Below are 23,336 nucleotides of genomic sequence, written 5' to 3'. Positions count from 1 at the left end.
CTAACTAAATACAAACGTCCTGTGAAGGATCGACTTACCAATTATGGTTAAAATGGATAGAAATATATCTACAATAAGGAGAGTGCAACTATCGAGCAATAGTGGTATGCCTTGATAGTTAACGAATAGTGATTAATTCGGTTTTAAGGAGTTTAACAAATTAATTACAAATTGTTGGAGCTCATGACATGTAGGTCTATTAGATCCCTCTACTAGCTCATAAATTGGATTAACAAATCGAGTATATTTGGATGAAATTAGGGTTGTGAATTTAAAACGTTCAAATTCAATTTTTAGGGTTTCAACCAATTGTATTCAATATAATTTTACCAAAACTTGAACAAAATTGGAGAATCAATTAATATTTAAATTATGATTTCAATATTAATAATATGAAATCGAATCATATTGGTGGAATTGATGTTTTATTAATTTAATATTAAGATATTAAATTAATGGTTTTTTTAATTTAATTAAAAGGTTTAATTAAAATTAAAATTAGTTTTATTTAGATTAATTATACAAAAACTAATTCTTTTAAATGAAATTGTTTTATTTAAAAAGAAATTCATTTTTTAACTCAAGCGTGAGTTAGTAGATTTTTTCAACATTTTTTAGAAAAAAAATCCACTAAGCTCAAATTGGGTGAAAAATCACCTAATTCCACTCACTTCTTCAATGATAACTCTTAGTAGCAAATCTCGCTCTCTCCATGAATGGACTATTTGTGCTATTGCTAGAACAGCGAGCCATCGTTTAGCACCACTCCGGTCGTCTACCATGAACGGCTTCATACAAACAGACGAAGAATGGGGACGAAACCACCACTTAGAATCTTTAGTATTCTCTGAGTGAGAATCTAAAAAGTGGGCTCTGTTCGGATTTGGTAGAGGGGAGGAGGAAAGAAGATCGTATACAATGATCAAGCAGGTGGGAGAAGGTAGTGTCTATCGCATAGACAAGGTGCTTGATCATTTAGGTGAAGTACATGATCGTGTAGGAAAAGCTAGGCGATCGTCTATACGATCGTTTCGTAAAACTCGGTTGTTAAGCGATTGTTTAGGAAAAGTTGGGCGATCGTTTAGTAAGCAGTACGCAGGTGTAAGCGATCGTCTAGTAAAAGATGAGCTATCATATAAACTCTCAATTACTAAGCGATCGAATGCAAAACACTCCATGATCTATTAACCGTGTCTTTGCAAAATGAAACCAATTTTCATTTTATTCTTCAGTTACGAGAACCGAATGGAATTTTCCACTAACGCACGGTTACGGAGAAAACAGCGGCCAATTATCTCATAATTGTCCAATTAAAATTATTAAATATAATCATATTATATTTGTTAACCTATAGATTAATATCATATATCAACCATAGTGTTTTCTCCTCCACTAGATATAAATCATATTTATATCCAATTTCTTCAAATTAATGTATCTCATACATATAGTCAATCATATCATATATAATTAATCAGTTCAATTACATCATATATAATCAAACTCTCTCTTGTCAATTTGAACATTTCAAATTGACTCAAAAACTGACTTTCAACTTGAATCCAAGCTACCAAGGGGACCTTATGGACCTATGACTCGAAGCTCCAACGATACGTGAATAGTTGACTAAACTTTTTAGCCACGAGATCCACCATCCGTTAACTGCTAGACATTCTACTAAAGACCAACAGTTGAACTCTCCTTACCACAGATATATTTCTGTGTCCATCGAATATAACCAATCATCAGTACGATAACCCTTCACAGATGCTCGTAAGTACAGTTGGGCCAATTTACTATTTTGCCCCTGTAGTTATATCTTACTCCTTAAGTACCACTGACCCCTTTAATGAACAATACAACATAGTCGTACTATGTGCGAACACCTCTCGGGCCATGAGAAGGTGTGTGGCGCCGTATCATTCAAGCCCCGGGATCAGCCCTTAAGAAAGTAATCTATCTACTTACCCTACTTTAGGGAAGGAGTAATTCCATCTTGTGTAGCCGAGTTCCCAACTCCCAAATCAGATGAATCCCCAAAGTCGTAGGTTTGAGTTGGCGAACTGGCTACTCGCACCCATGCAAATCAAAGGACCGCCCTCAATGGCAGGAGTTCCCAACTCACCCAGGATTAAGGTCATGTTACCTATGGTCATCCTAGTGAAGTGAAGTCTCTATATGAACGTCGTTATATAACGAGACGTTAACACTTCGTGGTTAGGTCTTATACAAACTCTTTCTATAGGATGCCCCCTCGCATGTCCCCACACGAATGATCAGGATAAGGCCATCGGTGACCAGTCACAACACTTGTAACCATTCCACAAAGTGAGCCGCATCTGTAGCATTACCAGGATAAGGTTTCCCTCCTATATTCATATACTACAGACCATTTTGGTTATCACTTAAGACATGATCCACTTGTATGTCACCACATACATGCTTAAGTTACATAATGACAACTAGGGATTTTAGTTTATTGGTTTGTGGTAAAGCAAATTAAAACATCCAATGTGAAAGTCAGGTAGTGAAGAAAGTATCATATATTATACATCACAAGCATTTGTGCAAACTGTTTATAAACTACAGGAAACGAGACTTTAGGGCATCATCCCTAACAATTTCCCACTTGTCCTAAAGTGAGTGAGGTATACAAAAACTAGTACAAAACAATAAACTAGGGCACTAAGGCCTAATACAAGAAAATCTCCCACTTGCCCTAGTCCAACCGCGAGCAGTCTCATAGACCCATGCTCTGAAGGTGACCCTCAAACACTATAGCCTTCGTAAACGGGTCAGTAACGTTGTGCTCTGAAGCGATCTTCGTAATGATCACGTAGCCTCAATGCACTATCTCGCGGATCAAATGGTACTTTTACTCTATGTGTTTGCCGTGCCTGTGACTCTTGCCTCTGGGCTCTTTAGAGTTCGCCACAGCACCACTATTGTCACAATAGAGGGTGATGGGCCTAGACATATATGGAACAACTTTCAGCTCTGTGAGGAACTTCCTGAGCCAGACGACCTTCTTAGCATCTTTACAAGCCGCCATGTACTCGGGCTCCATAGTGGAGTCGGCGATGCACCCCTACTTAGTGTTTGTCACACTACAACTCCTTTGTTAAGAGTAAAAACTGATCCTGAAATGGACTTGCGAGAGTCTTTATCAGTCTGAGAGTCAGAATCCGTATATTCAGTAAGGATCAAATCCCTAGATCCATACACGAGCATGTAGTCCTCGTTCTCCGAAGATACTTGGGGATGTTCTTAACTGCGGTCCAATGACCCTAGCCTGGGTTACAATGATACCTACTGATTATTACCACAACATAGTAGATGTCTGGCCTAGTACAGAGCATCTTATATATCAAACTGCCAACGACAGATACATATAGGACCCGTCTCATCTCCTTAACTTCTTGAGATGTCTTAGAACACATGTCCTTAGATAGAATGACTCCATACCTGAACAACAGTAGGCCAATTTTGGAGTTCTTCATCGAGTACTTGAGCAATATCTTGTCAATGTACGATGCCTGAGACAATGATAGCACTTTGTTCTTACGATCTTGAAAAATCTGTATACCCAGAACAAATTGAGCCTCTCCCAAATATTTCATTTGGAATTGGGTCGCTAGCCAGTTCTTAACTACAGTCAGTAGACCTACATCATTTCCAATGAGTAAGACATCGTCTACATACAATACTAAGAAAACTACTGAACCGTTGACGATCTTCTTGTAGACAAGGTTCATCAATATTTTGGTCAAAGGTGTACGATTTAATCGCAGTATCAAATCGAATGTTTCAAGATCGAGACACCTGTTTCAGCCCATAAATGGACCAATTCAGTATGCAAACTATTTGCTCTTGACCTTGGACAATGAATCCCTCGGGCTGCACCATGTAAATGGTCTCCTCAAGATTGCCATTCAGAAAGGCCGTCTTGACGTTCATTTGCTAGATCTCATAATTATAATAAGCGACAATGGACAGGAGGATACAGATCGACTTTAACATGGAAACAGGCGAGAAAGTCTCCTCATAGTCGACACCCTCCACCTGGGTATAACCCTTTGCCACAAGTCGAGCCTTGAAGGTTTGCACCTTCCCATCAGCACCCTGTTTGCGCTTGTAGATCCATTTACAACCTATAGGTCTTACCCCATCAAACTGATCTACAAGATCCCATACTGAGTTAAAGTACATCGACTCCATCTTGAGATCCATGGCTTTGACCCATTCATCCCGGTCAACATTTTTCATTGCCTTCTGATAAGACAACGGATCCTCAATGTTGCCATCGACTACCATAGCCAAAATTTTCATGAAACTCAAATAGCGAACGGGCGGGTTCGCAACCCTCCCACTGCGTCGAGGTTCCCTCATTTCTTGAGGTGGAACCAACCTACTAGATGAACTATCATCAACAACTCTTGCTGATGAAGCAGACCCTTCAACAACTCTTGTTGAAGTGTCAGTAGTTTCGTTGGAAAACTTATGTAACATGACTTTACTACGTGGATTGTGCTCCCTTATATGATCCTCCTCCAGGAAAGTAACGTTCATGGAAACAAACACCCTATTTTCTGATAGATCATAAAAGTAACCCCTCGTGTACCTTTGGGTAGCCTACAAAAAGGCACAACCTCGACCGTGGTTCCAACTTCTTGGGATTAGCCTCAAGCACATGTCTTGAGCAACCTCAAATGTGGAAGTGACGTAAACTAGATTTACGCCCGTTCCACAACTCTAGAGGTGTACTCGCAACACTCTTGGAAGGAATACAGTTGAGTATGTATATCGCAGTGGCCATTGTGAAACCCCAAAACGAGTTTGGTAAGGAAATGTAACTTATCATCGAACGAACCATGTCCAACAAGGTTCTGTTTCTCCTTTTCGCTACACCATTCTGCTGAGGTGTACCCGACACTGAGAGTTAGAAAACAATTCCAAGTTCTATCAAATAGTCCTGGAACCTCGAATCCAAAAACTCTCCACCTCGATCTGATCGAACTATTTTAATCCATCTATCCAATGCATTTTCAACTTCAGCCTTGAACTTTTTGAACATTTCAAAGGATTCAGACTTTCGTTGCATCAGATAAATATACCCATACCTAGAGTAATCATTAATAAAACTAATAAAATACTCATAGCCTCCCCTGGCTCGTACATTCATAGGACCACAGATTTCAGAATGTACTAACTCTAGAGGCTCTTTAGCTCGATAACCTTTTCAAGTAAAAGGTTTTTTTAGTCATCTTACCCTTAAGGCAAGATTCGCACACCGTTAAAGAATTTTCTTCTAACTCACTTAGAAGGCCATTCTTCACCAATCTCTCAATCCTATTGAGATTGATGTGCCCTAATCGAAGGTGCCAAAGTTGGGCGTTTTCTTTTGGAGAAATTAGTTGACGTTTAGATTGAGTTCGACAGATTTAAACATCTCTATGTTATGGAGGGAACTTAAAGCTAACGGTCTTAGCACATACAAGTTATTTTCTAGTTTAGCTGTACAAATCTCAACACCATCCTTATGAATAAACACTTTATCCACATTAAAAGAAAGAGTGTATTTACATTGTAACAGACACTTTACAGAAATAAGGTTCCTTTTTAACTCAAGAACAATAAAAACATCTTTTAATACAAGAAACCTATTTTGTAAAGTTAACTGGATGCCTCCCACTGCCACAACTGAGACGACGTGCCCGGTGCCTACTCGCATTGTTATCTTACCAGCCTTCAGTTGTCGCAAGGATCTAATCCCCTAAAAAGAAGAACAAACATGATTAGTGGCATCCAAATCAATGATACAAGTCGAATCATCATTCTCCACTAAGCAAGTTTCTAGGACAAGTAAATCATATTTACCTTTGTTCGCCTTGGCCTTAGCCTATGTTGCCTTCCTTTCTTTTAGCCAGCGAGAACAATTCCTCTTCCAGTGTCTGTCCTAGTTGCAGTGGAAACATTTTCCTTTTTCAATGGCGGCAGACGCCTCCTTGGGGCTACAGGTGGCGGGTTAGCAGGCGCTTTTCCTTTCCCCTTACTACCTTTCTTCTTCTTCCCCTTTTCAGAGTTAGAAGTAGAAGGTGTAGACTTCGTTCCTGAGGTCGAACCTCGATGGAATATCCTAGAAGATGAAAAAACATTTGCCTCACCCCTTTTCCTTTCCTTACTTTTCAGTAAATATTTGTATGTCTGCAATTTGTTGAGAAGAGTTTGTAAGGGTGTATTCCACTTTATTAAGAATCGCATTGCTAACAAAGAGAAGAAAGGTCTCCAGCAATGAATACAAGATTATGCAAACCCCACTGCCCTCATCGATTCTAGACCCATTCATCTCTACCACGTTAAAGTGGACCAGCATGTTAAGCACATGTTCACGAACAAAGGTACCTTCCTCCATTTTGGAGTTGAAGATGTATTTGAAAGCCTCGTGCTTGAGCTGTCCAGACGGCTGTCCGAACATCCCTCGCAGGGACTCCATGATCTCACGCGCTGAGACTATGGGCTTATGTTTATTGGCCAACACATCACTATGACTGGTCAAGATATAGGCTCAGGCCTTCTCGTTTGCCCGTGTTCATCGCTCGTACGCCTCACGAACATTTCGAGCGACGTTTGGAGCTAGAATAGGATGACAGACCTCTGTAAGGGCAAACATCAAATCCTCGATGATGAGTATCGACGTGATCATATGTTTCCAACTCGAATATTTTTCGCCAGTAAGTTTTTCAGCGCTAAGAAATGCGATTGTGGCTGTAGCCATTTTTTAAAACCGTTGCTGAAAATACGAAAAAAAACTTTTATAAGACTTTGCTAAACCACATTTTAACCAATTAGTTTTAGCAAAACAGTTTTCAAGTACCCTAAGTGATTAAGACTTCTATTTTGCAATGATGCTCCAGCGAGGCCAGGAAACATCACTGGTGGGGGTGATCAGATGTCCCCTTACTGTGGATAGAGACAGTTCTCAATTAGGCAGAACCAACTCTTGGAATTGAACCTAACAGCCACCATTTATTCGGTCCTGAACTGTTAACCCTTAACAATTCCGCGTAAGTGTTATCCTTCGTTTTCAGCCCAGAGGCTCGACCTAATGAGCCCACCGTAGGGAAGAAGCAGATTAGGACAAAAGACTAAGTTACTTATCCTCTTATAGGAGATCAAATAAAGAAACGCCCAAAACTGCCATCCTATAGGTGGACACTCCCATAGTGCCTCGAGGCGATGCGTAGAAACTTTATTCAATCCAACGAGAGAGACCGTAGGATATGCTGTCACACTTCCTACTCCTACTTATTATGAACATTCTCTCCATCCACCTTGATATTGACCTACCCAAAGACCATCTTTTAGGGGGACACTCCCAGGGTTCCACGAGGCCGAGGGTAGATCTCATGGTGTGCACAATAAAGGAGAAACGCGAAAGGTTTAAATGAAGCATCAAATGCCCCAAGTATCTCCCACTGAATGTTTTACCTAGGGGTTCATTAATCTAGACAATCCGGCCACTGATTTTAGTCTAAGTCATCTTTTAACTCCACTTAAAAACAACTTTTGTCTTTGAAATAAAAAAAGTTCAAGTAGTCACATTAAACTTTTTAATGGACTGTTCTTAACTTGCATGCATGCATCAAATCTATCTAATTCACTTTTCCAGTTAGGTTCCCAGGTAGGGGTGTTACATTTCCGTCACCTTAAATACCCCAGCCTAGATAGAACCCGCCTTAGACAAAAGGTCCCTTATAGATAGATTTGCTACACTTTAACCTTTTATTAGTCAATTTAATCCTATTAAACTGATTAAAAGATTAAAATCTAAGGTTGTTAATCATATTAAACCGTGATCTTAGGTTTATCTCATCCAAGTTTTAAACATTTTAAAACCATGAATTAAACCTAAGTTAACATACATATTTTTCTTATTGATTTTAGTTCTAATTTCTTTTTTATATAACTCTTATAAAAGAAACAACTAAAACATACATTGCTACATAACTAGGTATTTATAACGCTTATAAATTTAACATATGTGTCATGCTTCATGCAATGTCCGGTCATTACTATACATAACTTTTATATACGAGTAACAACCAAGCATACATGCTTTCCATACACCCTTATACTATAACATTTATAATATAAAGATGATGCATGTCAATGCTTTATGCATGCATAAATATAACTCTTATATTATCTGATGCATGAGCATGCTCTTATGTCATATAAATCATGCTTCTCTAGGTTATAATATTTATAATGAAGAGAAGATGCATGACTAATGCATAACCTAAGGTGGGATTTTTCTATATGGCATACCATATGACATATAAAGAAAACATACATCTCGTGTATAATAACACAGATTAATAGACCGGGATGAACTACTTCAAAATAACCGGAATGAAAAATTCTATCTATTACATTTTTCCCCCGAGCATACCGATTCACAGGCGAACTGGGTCTTGAACTGCTGGGCGAAGCTCCCATCGTTTAGTAAACGCCAGCACACTAGACGATAATGCACGGATGCTAAACGATCGTTTAGACGATCGCTTAACACGCGAAAGATAAACGATTTACTCCGCGATTTACTCCGCGATCGTATAGTCAGTAACTAAGCGATGAAGCTTGTTGATCTATATGATCATCTAGTGCACATGCGTTAAACGACACCCGGGTATCCGATACTCAGCGATCGTCTACCCCATCGTCTACACGACCCGACCAACGCTTGATCGTCTTCATCCTCGAAGTACAACAACCCTTGCTACGAAGCTTCTTCACGAATGACTCAAAGACTCAAACTAACTTTGAATATAGACACGATAGAAATTAATAATGTCAAAAAACGCGTGGGCCTTTACACTTAACACGAAATGTAAAAGAATTTAACAAACCGAGGTTTCATCCAATAAACTCCATTAATCCACACATCCACAAATGAATTAACGCTTAAAATAGAGAGTAGATATGCTTTTACCCACTGAGAATGTAAATGCAATTCTTTGCAGCAATGAATTTAGAATATCAGAAACCTGTCTCTGATACCAACTGAAGGAACTCTGATACAAGAGTACCCATGAGTGGAAGCGGATCTTTCCAAATACATTGTGACAGAATTACCACATTTATATTCACACATACATATATGCATCGCACTACTAAATTACTGGCATGCTTAGAGATAAATAAACAAGAGAACCAGAGAACTTACTAGTTGAAGACTCTCTTCACAGCAAATCTCGCTCTCTCCACGAACGGTCTCTTTGCGCTATCGCTAGAACAATAAGCTATCGTTCAACACCACTCCGATCGTCTTCCACGAACGGCTTCACACAAACAGATGAAGAATGGGGACGACACCACCACTTGGAACCCTTAGTATTCTCGGAGTGAGAACCCAAAGAGTGGGCTCTATTCGGATTTGGTAGAGGAGAGAAGGAAAGGAGATCGTATGCAACGATCAAGAAAGTGGGAGAAGGCAGTGTCTATCGCATAGACAAGGTGCTTGATTATTTAGGTGAAATACACGATTGTGTAGGAAAAGCTAGGCGATCGTCTATACGATCGTTTAGTAAAGCTCGAGCGCTAAGCGATCGTTTAGGAAAAGGTGGACGATCGTCTAATAAGTAGCGCGCGCGAGTGTAAGCAATCGTCTAGTAAAAGATGAGCTATCGTATAGGATCTCAATTACTAAGCGATCAAATGCAAAATACTTCGTGAGCTATTAACTGTGTCTTTGCAAAATGAAACTGTTGATTATTTCCTTTATTATGAAATTTTATATTGTACTTATTGTATTATATTTGTTGTATTTTATTCTTTCTTTATTTGTAATTATTTTATTCTTTCCTTATTTGTAATTGGGTATTTCTTCTATTTAAGAAACCCTTTCCTCCTAAGATTAATAAGAGAAAAAATAATGTTTTTTTAGCATGGTATCAGAGCTGGAAAACCATAGTGATGTGTAAAATCCTAAAAACCTAGCCACTATAGCCAGAATCCTAGCCTATCATTGTCAAAACCCTAGCTGCTGTCTTAAATAGCATACCTTACTTCCGATCGCAGGTTGTCTTCTCAAGTTGGGGATTTTGATCTGGCTTGAACAAGTACAAACCGACGAGGCAAGCCATAGTTGCACGACGCCATCACATTTTCGATATCTTTTGGATTTTTTTTTTAAGTGTTGTAGCTTCAACCCCACCTTAGGAAGAGCTTGCGTACCTTAGAATTGAATGGTGATTGTTCCAATGGAACCATCGGTGGAATCCTCTTAATCTCAATGGAATCGGCTAACCCCCTCTTCTTTGTTCAACATTCCTCTTCATGAGTTTACATCGTGGAGTTCTGTTGTTTCGTGTTCGTAGAAGCCATATAAAATCAATGTAAATTGGTTTGGTTTTGTTTCAATCGGTCTAGTCTGATTTTTTTTCTAGCTTAGTCGACTTAGCTGGATCGGCTCATTACTTGGTTTGGTTCACTATTTGGGGTTGTTCACTAGTTCGGTTCACTATTCATTGTTGGTTCAACAATTCTGGTTTGGTTCGGCTTACTTGGTTTGGTAGATTTACTATTTCCCATTATTAATTACTACCATGTTGCAAGAGAAAATTCATCAATCAAACCCTAAAATTACTACCTACCAATTTGTCATCTAATAATTCATGTGTTTCCTTGACTCAAATAGGTAATTATCCTAAGACATTCTCATGCAGTAATTCATCTCCATGGATTATAGATTCTGGAGCTTCCGATCATATGACCAATTCCTTTCTTTTGTTTATTTGAATCATATTCTCCTGTATATTGTAATGAAAAAATTCGCATTGTCGATGGCAGCTTCACCTCTATTGTAGGAAAAGGAACTATTCCTTTGACTACAAAACTTATATTACGTTCTGTCCTTCATGTTCCAAAATTAGCTTGTAACTTGTGGTCTATTAGTAAACTCTCTAAGTATGCTAACTTTCATGTTATCTTTTGTGAAACTCATTATATGTTTCAGGATCAGGAATCGAGGGGGACGATTGGACGTGCTAGAATGATTGATGGTCTCTATTACTTTGATGAAGTTTCTGCTAGTCATAAAAAATTTCAGGGCTTGAGTAGTGTTTGTTCTCCTTCTGTTAAAGAAACTATCATGCTTTGGCATCGTAGATTAGGGCATCCAAATTTCTTTTATTTAAAGTATCCGTTTCCCAATTTATTTAAAGGACTTGATTGTTTAGTTTTTCAATGTGAAAGTTACATTTTTGCCAAATATCATCGATCCACTTATTTGTCTAAACCGTACAAGGCTTCATCACCTTTTTCCTTAATTCATATTGATGTTTGGGGTCCATCTACTCATAGTGGTAAGCGTTGGTTTGTTACCTTTATAGATGACCACACTTGTTTAACTTGGCTTTATTTGTTAACAAAAAAGTCAGAAGTAAAAGAGGTATTTGTTCGGTTTTATAATATGATAGAGACTCAGTTTCAAACTAAAATTCGAATTCTTTACTCTGATAATGACATGAATATTTTAATGAACAATTAACCTTTTTTTTTTTTTTTTGCAAGAAAATGACATTTTTCATCAAGCTACGTGCTGTGACACGCCTCAAAAGAATGACATTGCTGAGCGAAAGAATAGACACTTACTTGAAGTTACTCGTGCCCTTATGTTCTCTATGAATGTTCCAAAATATTTGTGGGGTGATGCCATTCTTACAACTACATATCTGACCAATCGAATGCCGTTTAAGGTTTTAAATTTTAAAACTCCTCTTAATCACTTCAATGAGTTTTTTTCCTAATAATTGGTTGTTTTCTGGTTTACCAATTAAATAGTTTGGGTGTACTGTTTATGTCCATACTTCTCCTCTTTCTCGAACTAAGCTTGATCCTCGAGCCACTAAATACATTTTTGTAGGCTATGTTTCTCATAAGAAAGCTTATAAATGTTTTGATCCTTTGACCTACAAGTATTTTAAGAGTATGGATGTGTCTTTTTTGGAAAATCAATCTTTTTTTGGCCCAAATTTTCTTTAGGGGGAGATATCTAAGCTTGAAGATAATTTTTGGGATACTTTATCTCTCCCAAACAATTGTGGTCCTGCAATTATGAGCTCTAGTCCTTCGATACCAAGTATGAAGAGTTCTTCTTCAGGGGGAAAAATACTACAAAATGACTCTACAAGTTGAAATCCTGAACTTTAGGTTTATACTAGAAGAAACTTGACTCAAAGAGTCCGAGATCAGACAATTGACGTATCACAGGACCAATCAAATACTCCGATAAATGATCCTAAAGATCCAGGTATTAGACACTCTACTTCTATTTCTCCTAGTTCTTCATTTCCTTCTAATTCTTTACCTGATGTCTCTGATCTTGATATTCCAATTGCCCATAGGAAAGGTACTCGTAGATACACCAAATATCCCATTGAAAACTATCTTTCTTATCATAGATTGTTCGACTGTCATAAAGCCTTTACATCCAAAATAACCAACCTATTTGTTCCAAGGAATATATAGGAAGTCTTAAATGATTTGAATTGGAAATTAGCAGTGATGGAAGAGTTCAATGCACTGAAACAAAATTGCACATGGGACATAGTCAAACTACCAAAAGATAAGAAGACGGTGGGATGCAAATGGGTGTTCACTGTAAAATGTAAAGCTGATGGTAGTATTGAAAGGTACAAGGCCAGATTGGTTACCAAGGGGTTCACTCAGACCTATGGCATTGATTATCAAGAAACATTTGCTCCAGTAGCTAAAATTAATTCTATTAGAATCTTGTTGTCTGTGGCAGTTAATTTTAATTGGCCTCTTTATCAACTTGATGTGAAGAATGCCTTTCTCAATGGGGATCTTGAAGAAGAGATTTTTATGGACTTGCCACCTGGTTTTGAGGTGGATCTTGGGATTAACAAAGTATGCAAGTTAAAGACATCATTATATGGGCTTAAACAATCTCCCAGAGCATGGTTTGAACAGTTTAGAAAGGCAGTCACAAGCTATGGATTCAGTCAAAGTCAAGCTGATCATACTATGTTCTATAAACATACTGGAAGTGGTAAGTTGGTCGTTTTTATAGTGTATGTTGATGATATCATTCTTACAGGTAATGATGAGACAAGACTGAATATCTTGAAGAAAAACCTTGCTAATGATTTTCAAATCAAGGACCTGGGAACCTTAAAGTATTTCCAAGGAATAGAGTTTACCAGATCTAAAAATGACATTCTTGTCAACTAGAGGAAGTATATTCTTGACCTATTGAATGAAATAGGTTTCTGACTGAAAAAGAAGTAAAAGAAAAGGAAAAGTACTAGAGGCTTGTAGGGAGACTCATATACCTCTCTCACACATGTCCTGACATTGCTTTCGCAGTTAGTGTAGTAAGTCAGTTCGTGCATGCTCCCGGGTCAGTTCACTTTGAAGCAGTTTATAGAATTTTGAGATATTTGAAAGGTACTTCAGGAAAAGGTATATTATTCATGAAGCATGACCACCTAAATATTGAGGTTTACACTGATGCTGATTGGGCAGGAAGCACAACTGATAGAAGATTTACTTCAGGGTATTGCTCTTTTGTTGGAGGAAATCTGGTTACTTAGCGAAGTAAAAAACAAAGTGTGGTTGCAAGAAGTAGTGCTGCTGCAGAATTTAGGACATTAACCCATGGTATTTGTGAGGCATATGGATAAGAAGACTATTGAAAGAATTGAGTTTCTCTCAGATAATGCCCATACGCATCTATTGTGATAACAAGTCAGCAATTTCCATTGCCCACAATCCAGTCCTTTATGATAGGACCAAACATATTGAAGTTGATAAATACTTCATAAAAGAAAAGATTGATGTAGGAATAATATGCATTCCCTTTCTCCCGACAGCAGAGCAACTCGCAGATGTGTTAACCAAAGGTCTTCCAAAGTGGCAATTCAACAAGTTGATTGACAAGCTGGCTATGAATGATATCTTCAAACCAGTTTTAGGGGGAGTGTTGATTATTTTCTTTATTATGAAATTTTATATTGTACTTATTATATTATATTTGCTGTATTTTATTCTTTCTTTATTTGTAATTATTTTATTCTTTCTTTATTTGTAATTGAGTATTTCTTCTATTTAAGAAACCATTTCTTCCTAAGATTAATAAGAGAAAAAAATAATTTTTTTAGTAGAAACCAATTTTCATTTTATTCTTCAGTTATGAAACCAAATGGAACTTTCTATTAACACACGATTAGGAGAAAACGGTGGTTAATTATCTCATAATTGTCCAATTAAAAATTATTAAATATAATCATATTATATTTATTAACCTATAGTTTAATATCATATATCAACCATAGTGTTTTCTCCTCCACTAGATATAAATCATATTTATATCTAATTTCCTCCAATTAATGTATCTTATACATATAGTCAATCATATCATATATAATTAACCAGTTCAATTATATCATATATAATCGAACTCCCTCTTGTTAATTTGAACATTTCAAATTGACCCAAAAACTGACTCTCAACTTGAATCCACGCTACCAAGGGGACCTTATAGACCTATGGCTCGAAGCTCCAATGGTACGTGAATAGCTGACTAAACTCTTTAGCCACGAGATTCACCATCCGTTAACTGCCAGGCATTCCACTAAAGTGTTGGGGTTGATGCCTTAAAGTCTCGTGTCTTGTAGTTTGTACGAACGCTTGTGTTGTATAATATATGATATTTTACTTCACATCTTGTATTTTTCTTAGTTGCATGTTTTATTTGCTTTACTATAAACCAATAAACTTAAAATCTCTGGTTATCTGTATGTAACTCAAGCATGTATGTGGTGATATACAAGTGGATCGTGTCTTGAGTGATAACCAAAATGGTCTGTAGTAGGAGGGAAACTTTATCCTGGTCACAAATGTTGTGACTTGTCACAAATGGTCTGATCCTGATCATTAGTGTTGGGGACATGCGAGCGGGGGTGTCCTATACAAAGAGTTTGTAAGACCTGACCACGAAGTGTTAACGTCTCGTTATATAACACCGTACATGACAGAGATTTCACTTCACTAGGATGACTATAGGTAACATGACCTCAATCCTGAATGAGTTAGGAACTCCTGCCATCGAGGGTGGTCCTTTGATTTGTATGGGTGCGAGTGGCCAGGTCGCCGATTCAAACCTACCATTTTGGGGATTCGTCTGATTTAGGAGTTGGAAACTCAGCTACATAAGATGGAATTCACTCCTTCCCCGATGCATGGGTAAGTAGATAGATAGCTTCTTTAAGGACTAATTCTAGGACTTGAACGATGTGGCGCCATACACCCTCTCTTGGCCCGAGAGGTGTACATACATAGTTGGACAATGTTGTATTATTCATTAGAGAAATCAGTGGTACTTAAGAAGTGAGATGTAACTACAAGGGCAAAACGGTAATTTGGCCTAGCTGTACTTACGAGCATCTGTGAAGGGTCATCGTACTCATGATTAGTTATATCCGATGGACACAGAAATATATCTGTGGTAAGAAGAGTTCAATTGTTGGTCTTTAGTGGAATGCCTGACAGTTAACGAATAGTGGATCTCGTGGCTAAAGAGTTTAGTCAGCTATTCATGGACCGTTGAAGTTTCGAGCCACAGGTCCATTAGGTCCCCTGGGTAGCTTGGATAAAGTCGAGAATCAGTGTTTGGATTAATTTGAAATGTTCAAATTGACAAGAGGAAGTTCGATTATATATGATATAATTGGACTGGTTAATTATATATGATATAATTGGCAAAATGTATGAGATAAATTATTTTGGAGGAAATTAGATATAAATATGATTTATATCAAGTAGACGAGAAATTACTATAGTAGATATGTGATATCAAACTATAGGGTAAAAATATAATATGATTATATTTATTAATAATTTAATTGGTTAATTATGTGATAATTAATCTAAAATCTCTCTCGGACGTGCGTTAGTGGGAAAACAGCATCAGTTATTGTAACCGAAGAATAAAAATGAAATTTGGTTTCATTTTGAAAAGTTCGGAAAAAGATCGGAAGGTTTTGCGTTGGTGCGGAAACGTAAACGATCGCTTAAAGTCGAGAGGTTATACGATAGTTGCTCAGCGCCTAAACGATCGCATATTTCGCGCCTAAATGATCGCCTACCTAGCGCTTAAACGATTGCACACTAGTTCCTAAACGATCGATTAGATTTCCTAAATGATCGTATAGTGTGCCGTGTTTGCTAAACGGTCGCCTACCTTTTCCTAAACGATCGTTCAGTAAAACCTACACGATCGTGTAGTTTCTTCTACCTTATCAGTTCCTTGTGCTGAAGTTGTGTTATGAAATTGATGTGGAATTAACCCATGTCGATTGGTAGAAGCGATAAGCATCTAGCTATGCGATAGCTTCTCATTCTCTCCCATTTGCTTATCGTCTACACGATCAGTTCTTCCTCCTACCTCTACCAAACTCACCAAAGACCACGCTTTGGTTCTCATTCCGAGAATACCTAGGGCTCTTTTCTGGTGGTGTCGTCTCTGCTGCGTTCGTTTGTTTGCGGTTGTTCGTGCTGCTATAGCCGACGCATCTGCTGAGCGTTTGTTGATCAGGTAGAGGTCTTCCGCTGCGTTGAGTTCCATAGCTTGAAGAGCGTCTTCAACTAGTATGAGAACTCTTTCCCTTACATTTTAGTGTTCAAAGCATGCCGTTAATTACTGTATATTTGCATATCTGTATGTTCGAATGTATTTGGTATATTTCGGTCACGGTCAAATTGGAGAGATCCGACGGCGCTCATGAAACTCTTCGTTAAGAGATCCTTCAATTGGTATTAAAGCCAGGTTCTGATACTCCAATTTCATTGTTGCAACGAATTACAAATACGTTCTTGGTGTGTGCATTTCTACACTGTTTAATCATTAAATTGTTGTGGATGTGCGGATTAATGGATGTTTTCATGGATGATTAGCCTCAGTTTGATTTAGTTCTTTTACATTTGCGGTTGTTTGTAAAGACCCCTGCGTTTTTGGGTATTAATAATCATTATCGAGTCTGTATTCAAAGCCTGTTTGAAGTCTTGAGTCGTTTGTGAAGAAGATTGGAGCAAGCATTGCGGTTTTTTGAGGAATGAGATGATCAAGGGTTGATCACATCGTGTAGACGATGGGGTACGCGATCGATGTTAAAACCTAAACTAATGCTTCAGACTAAGCTCATCGAAATTTCACATCTTTTTTAGGGTAAAAATGAAGTGCCACACATGGTAAAAACATTAGCAAAAATTAGATCTGTCGATATTTTTTGTTGCATTGGTAGAAAAAATTGTCAGCACAACAAAAAATTCTTGTAGTGTTATTCAAATTTTAAAAGTATGTAAATTAAAATCGTTATAGACTAAAGCTTAGTGATTAAGGGCTTGTTTTGATTGACTAAAAGAAAAAAGTGTTTGTCAACAAATTCGTTTTTATTTAAACTCTTTTGACAAAAACTATACCATTTAAATTAAATTTTATAAGTGCTTTTAAAAATTCTTTTCAATGATTGTCAAACATTCTAAACCTTCTTTAAATAACTTATTTTTAAAATTGAATATTCGAAAAGTCAAATCCATCATAAATTATATTACTTTCACAAAAGTGGAGAGGCCAAAAGTAATTTTCAACCGTATTTCTTTGCAAAAATGGATAAAAATAAATTTGAGAATGTTAGTGAAATTTGAAAGAAATCTATATACCATTAAAAAGACATTATTAGACATGTCAATTGAATATAGCTGAATGAACAAAGAAACAAATGCAATAGTTCAATCTTTCAGGGTGAACGGAGAAAATTATCTTTAAAAAATGAAAATATTAAAAAATAAAGAAAAAATTTCACAAATAGAAAAAATGTCAAATTATTTACAAAAAAAAAAACACTATTAAATATTGATAGACTTCTATCCCTCCATTAAAGAAGATTAAAATTTTGCTCTAAACAATTTTTCTTATTTTTCTATTTTTGATAATTTTTATAAGACAAAAGTGGTATTTGTTATTATTTTTTTTAGGATTAAGAATGCACATCTATTTTAAGAAAATAAAAATGAAAAGGTTAATTAATTGTGGAGGCAGAGAGAGAAATTAATGGTGGGGAATTAAAGAAGATTATTGGACAAATTAGGTTATTAAACATACATTTGAACCTTCCTGTTATGCCTTTTACACCTGTCATTTATGAAGCTTCCATAACCAAAATCTTTTTAAAGTCAAAACTTTCAATTCTTATCATTAGCATTGGCCCCTCATTCCCCCACCTGAATATCTAGGAAACACCCTTTAATATGTTTTGGAAAATGAAGATTTTTTTTTTTCATTATCCAAAGAATTTTCTAAAAGTTACCATTTTTTTATATATTGGTGTATAATTTTTGGATGAGGTGATTTACTTAACAAATATTAGTCGGTATACAAAATATTTAAGGACATTTACGACAAATTATTATAATAATAGGTTATTATAGTTGGATTACAATAATTTCTTTTAAGTCTTAAAATGTTACATATTTAGTTATTAAGTTTTGAATTTGATTTCAATTTAGTCTCTAGGTTTCAAAGTGTTACAATTTTATCATTGAAATTTGAGTTTTGTTCAATTTGGTTTATATGTTTCAAGATTTTACAATTTTAACTCAATTTTTTATTAAGTACTCACTCCCGATCATTGATGTCAATATTTTTTAATTAATTTAAAATAATTATAGAGTGAAATTTGAAATTTAATTTTAAAAATGTTAATTACTTATAATTATATTAATTATTTAAAAAAATACTTTCCCCTAAAAACTATATATTACTGAATTAGGCTATATTTATTTATTTTGTTTATTAATTGCATGAACATAGGGCGTGGAGGAAAAGGAAAGGGATTTATTTCTAAAGTGAGAAAAATGTGGGTGTATTCCACTTTTCAGAGTTAGAAGTAGAAGGTGTAGACTTCGTTCCTGAGGTCGAACCTCGATGGAATATCCTAGAAGATGAAAAAACATTTGCCTCACCCCTTTTCCTTTCCTTACTTTTCAGTAAATATTTGTATGTCTGCAATTTGTTGAGAAGAGTTTGTAAGGGTGTATTCCACTTTATTAAGAATCGCATTGCTAACAAAGAGAAGAAAGGTCTCCAGCAATGAATACAAGATTATGCAAACCCCACTGCCCTCATCGATTCTAGACCCATTCATCTCTACCACGTTAAAGTGGACCAGCATGTTAAGCACATGTTCACGAACAAAGGTACCTTCCTCCATTTTGGAATTGAAGATGTATTTGAAAGCCTCGTGCTTGAGCTGTCAAGACGGCTGTCCGAACATCCCTCGCAGGGACTCCATGATCTCACGCGCTGAGACTATGGGCTTATGTTTATTGGCCAACACATCACTATGACTGGTCAAGATATAGGCTCAGGCCTTCTCGTTTGCCCGTGTTCATCGCTCGTACGCCTCACGAACATTTCGAGCGACGTTTGGAGCTGGAATAGGATGACAGACCTCTGTAAGGGCAAACATCAAATCCTTGATGATGAGTATCGACGTGATCATATGTTTCCAACTCGAATATTTTTCGCCAGTAAGTTTTTCAGCGCTAAGAAATGCGATTGTGGCTGTAGCCATTTTTTAAAACCGTTGCTGAAAATACGAAAAAAAACTTTTATAAGACTTTGCTAAACCACATTTTAACCAATTAGTTTTAGCAAAACAGTTTTCAAGTACCCTAAGTGATTAAGACTTCTATTTTGCAATGATGCCCCAGCGAGGCAGGACAAACATCACTGGTGGGGTGATGTGGGGAGCTGATTGAAGAAAAGGGAAAGAAAAGGAAAATAAATAAATAAATAAGATGTGGGTCCCACGGTAAAGAAGCGCGTGAAAGTGGGTCCCAACAAGACAAAAGTTATCTAATTCTCTCTAGTTTTGCTTTGAAATCACTTTCGTTAAACAATAATTTCAATCCAATCATAAAATAATTTATATAATGTAAAATATCTTTCTAAAATATTAAAGAAACTATTTTAGGAGCAGTTAAAAAATAAATTATTAAAAAAATAATCAAATTAAATAAAATTAAAATAAATAAATATATATCTAATTATATCATAAGTAAATATTTTAAAGTTTATAATAAATTCAGATTGGTTCAGGTTTTTTTAAATGAATTAATGAACTAACATAGCCTATAAATTTTTATTTATTTGAACCAAATCTAACACAAAAGAGTAGATAATCCAATTCAAACCACACAGATTAGGTTGGGTTAATTGATTTTTTAGGTTCCTCGGTTTTTTAACACCCCTACCTCCCACTTTTCACTTTTCAATTTTTTAAATTTATTTTTATATAATTCTATATTTTAAAATTTTAAACTTGAAATATGAAAATACTAAAAACATAAAAAAATGTTGTTTTCAGAATTTACACCGTGTGGATCACAGAATTTGAAATAAATTTTGTAAACAGAATTCAAACAACTTAACGAATGCATATTTGTTGAACTCATGAAAACATAAAACGTAATCTAAATTGCTTATCAAACAAATCCTTAATAATTAAGAGATTCCATTTACAAATATCTTAGTCGCTAATACATGTTCCATATGTCAATTAAGCTTTGGCGGAATGACTCACTCCCTACTTTAAAAAAAAGCCTCATAGATATTTATTTTTATGAACAAAAAAGTGCTAAATATTTATTAACATTAAGCTTAACGTCTAATGTTGGTGGGGACAAACAACAATTCAAATTTCAAAATCTCTTTTTTGTTCTTCGCTTTTGAATATTCCTCGAGTAGACACATCGTAATTGACGCTCATTCTTCTCCAATCACTTTTTGTTTTCCTTTTGAAAAATCTCTAGTCATATCATTTTTTAGATATTGTTTATCTAAAATTAAAGTATATGTTTCTATAATATAAAGTTTAGGGTTGTAAATTAATTATTATTATTATATGAATTCTATATTTATAGCATTTGTTTCAAATAATTATTGAATATGATAAGGAATATTTGCACTATATACTTAAAACACGATTTATATAAATAAGAACACTTACCATAACTTTGAATAATTCTTCTTCACATATAGAAATAATACTAAATGTTCATCGCCATTTTCCACAATCAAGTTTCAATTTGATTTTCAAAACCTTTATAACATCGTCAAATTACAAATTTAGTCTTTGAACTTTTAAATTATAGAATTGATCCTCGAGTTTTAATATTTTTTATATTTCAGAGAATATGTGGTGAAAAGAAGTTAGGTCAGGCAAATAAAAAATCACTCCTCAATTAAAATCCACATTTTTCTCATCAGACGTAGCTTCGGCTTCTTCTATTGTTCCAATTTCTTCCAAACCTAAGCTCTGTTCCTCTCTATTTACTCACTCTCCAATCATTCCATCATCAAATCCCCAAATTTTCTCTGCAAATCATTCTAAATCCCTCGAAAACTTGTTTCAACACCAGCCTCCCATGTTCCTACACCATTGCAAGACAGGTAAGATTACTGCAACTCAAACATTACGTTTCTTTTCGTTCAAATCCTACCCCTCCCTTATCTTCTTTCAGTCACTTACTTGCCGGACTTACTAAGATTAAGCATTACTCTCAACTGTTTTCTCTCTATAATTAAATGCACCTTGCTGGACTTTCCCCTGATTGCTGCACGCTCAATATTTTGATTAATTGCCTTTGTAATGTGAATCGGGTTAGCGAATGTCTTGCACTTTTGTAATCACATATAATACCTTGTGTAACATTTCAAAATTTTGTTCGTAATGTAATTTCAGTATTTTGTAATATTTGAGATTATTTTTGAATTTTGAAAATTTAATTGGATTACTGAGATTTAATTATTGAGAAATGGATGTTTCAATTTAATTGTTTAATCGGAGGGAATTGTAGGAATTGGACTTTATGTCACACAGATTTAATTTAAAAATAATTAATTTCATTTTGGAAGGGGTTATGTCACACAAATTTAATTTGAAATTAATATCAATAATTAATTTCATTGTGGAAGGGGCTAGTTAAATTCTTTGTGAATTGAAAATTTTAAGGGAGAAAGAGATTAAAAGTTGGAAGCAGGGTCTAATTGAAGGAAGATTTTGGAGATTTGAATCTTGAGAGTGGTTGTTGCTCAAGCTTCGTTGGGGAATTGAATTCAAAGATTGGTTATTGAAGACTGCCGCTTGGATCAATATTTGAATCTAGTATCGAGGTAAGTAATCTTACTACTGGAACTGCCCACGTGCCAAGCAATATGGGATTGTTGATGGTTTGATGTTTATGTATGCCTTTGCTGATATGAGGATTTAAAAGATTAGATGCGCATAGAGATATTTGAATGCTAACATGATTTGAGTATATTATTGTTTTGTGAGATTCTATTTGATTTGAGGATGATGAGATGTATGTTCATGTTATAGAACCATGTTATGATGCCTTTGATATTGCAATAGTAATAGCGTCCTTACTATTAGTTAGATACCCACTAGAGGTTGTGTTTCCTTTGGGATTTATTAGAGGTGGTGCTTTCCTTCGGGATTCACCAGATGTTTGTGTTTCCTTCCGGATTCACCAGATGTTTGTGTTTTCTTCAAGATTCACCAGAGGTTTTTGTTTCCTTCGAGATTCACCAGAGGTTTATGGGTATACTTAATCTCCAGTAGTGTTGGTTCAACTAACCACTAGTTAGTCATCCCATAGAAAGTAGAGGTTTATGCATGTCTCACTAGAAAGTAGGATCTAAAAGACATAGATGTTTAGTCTGATCCTGGTAGTGGGGTTACTTACTGAGTATTTTATACTCATCCTTTCTTATGTTATGTTTTTCAGGTAAGAGCAAGGAGGTACCGGCGAGTGATAGAAGGAATCCGTGACCATGCCATTGGGACCAAAGAAATGTTTCCGCTCATGTTCTAAGAGTTCTTTTAGTTTTCAGACTTATTTATTTTCATTTATGACTTATAGGTACCCTATCATTTGATTTTAATATTTGAATTTAATGAAGATCTTTTAAATTTACCTTATTTATTTCACTATAAAAGAGTGTCGTTTTAAGTTCCATGCATGCATGTATTTAGTAACGGCCTAACTTGAGTCCTAGAAAGTCAGATCGTTACACCTTGATTAATGGGTTGAGTATGGAGCATAGGATTAGTGAAACCACACAATTATTTCTCATAATCAAAAGTTAGGTTGTAGACCTGATGTAGTTACGTACACCTCAACTAATCTCACGGAACAACCCGCTTGACCCTGTTAACTTATATAAAAATACTTTTTTCGATCTT

At 35.9% G+C, this 23,336-nt stretch overlaps 1 long non-coding RNA gene across 1 annotated transcript; it reads left to right on the top strand.

The window, feature by feature from the left end:
• Positions 1-21,292: 21,292 nt before the first annotated feature.
• On the top strand, positions 21,293-23,072 carry LOC120086798. The gene is made up of 3 exons (XR_005484329.1): positions 21,293-21,538; positions 22,101-22,261; positions 22,879-23,072. It is a non-coding gene; the product is annotated as an uncharacterized LOC120086798 (long non-coding RNA).
• Positions 23,073-23,336: the final 264 nt, after the last annotated feature.

The sequence above is a fragment of the Benincasa hispida genome, chromosome 9 (genome assembly GCF_009727055.1).
Source record: "Benincasa hispida cultivar B227 chromosome 9, ASM972705v1, whole genome shotgun sequence".
Classification (NCBI taxonomy): Eukaryota; Viridiplantae; Streptophyta; class Magnoliopsida; order Cucurbitales; family Cucurbitaceae; genus Benincasa; species Benincasa hispida.
The sequence above is the reverse complement of the archived record's forward strand: the minus strand, read 5'-3'. Positions and strand labels throughout refer to the sequence as shown.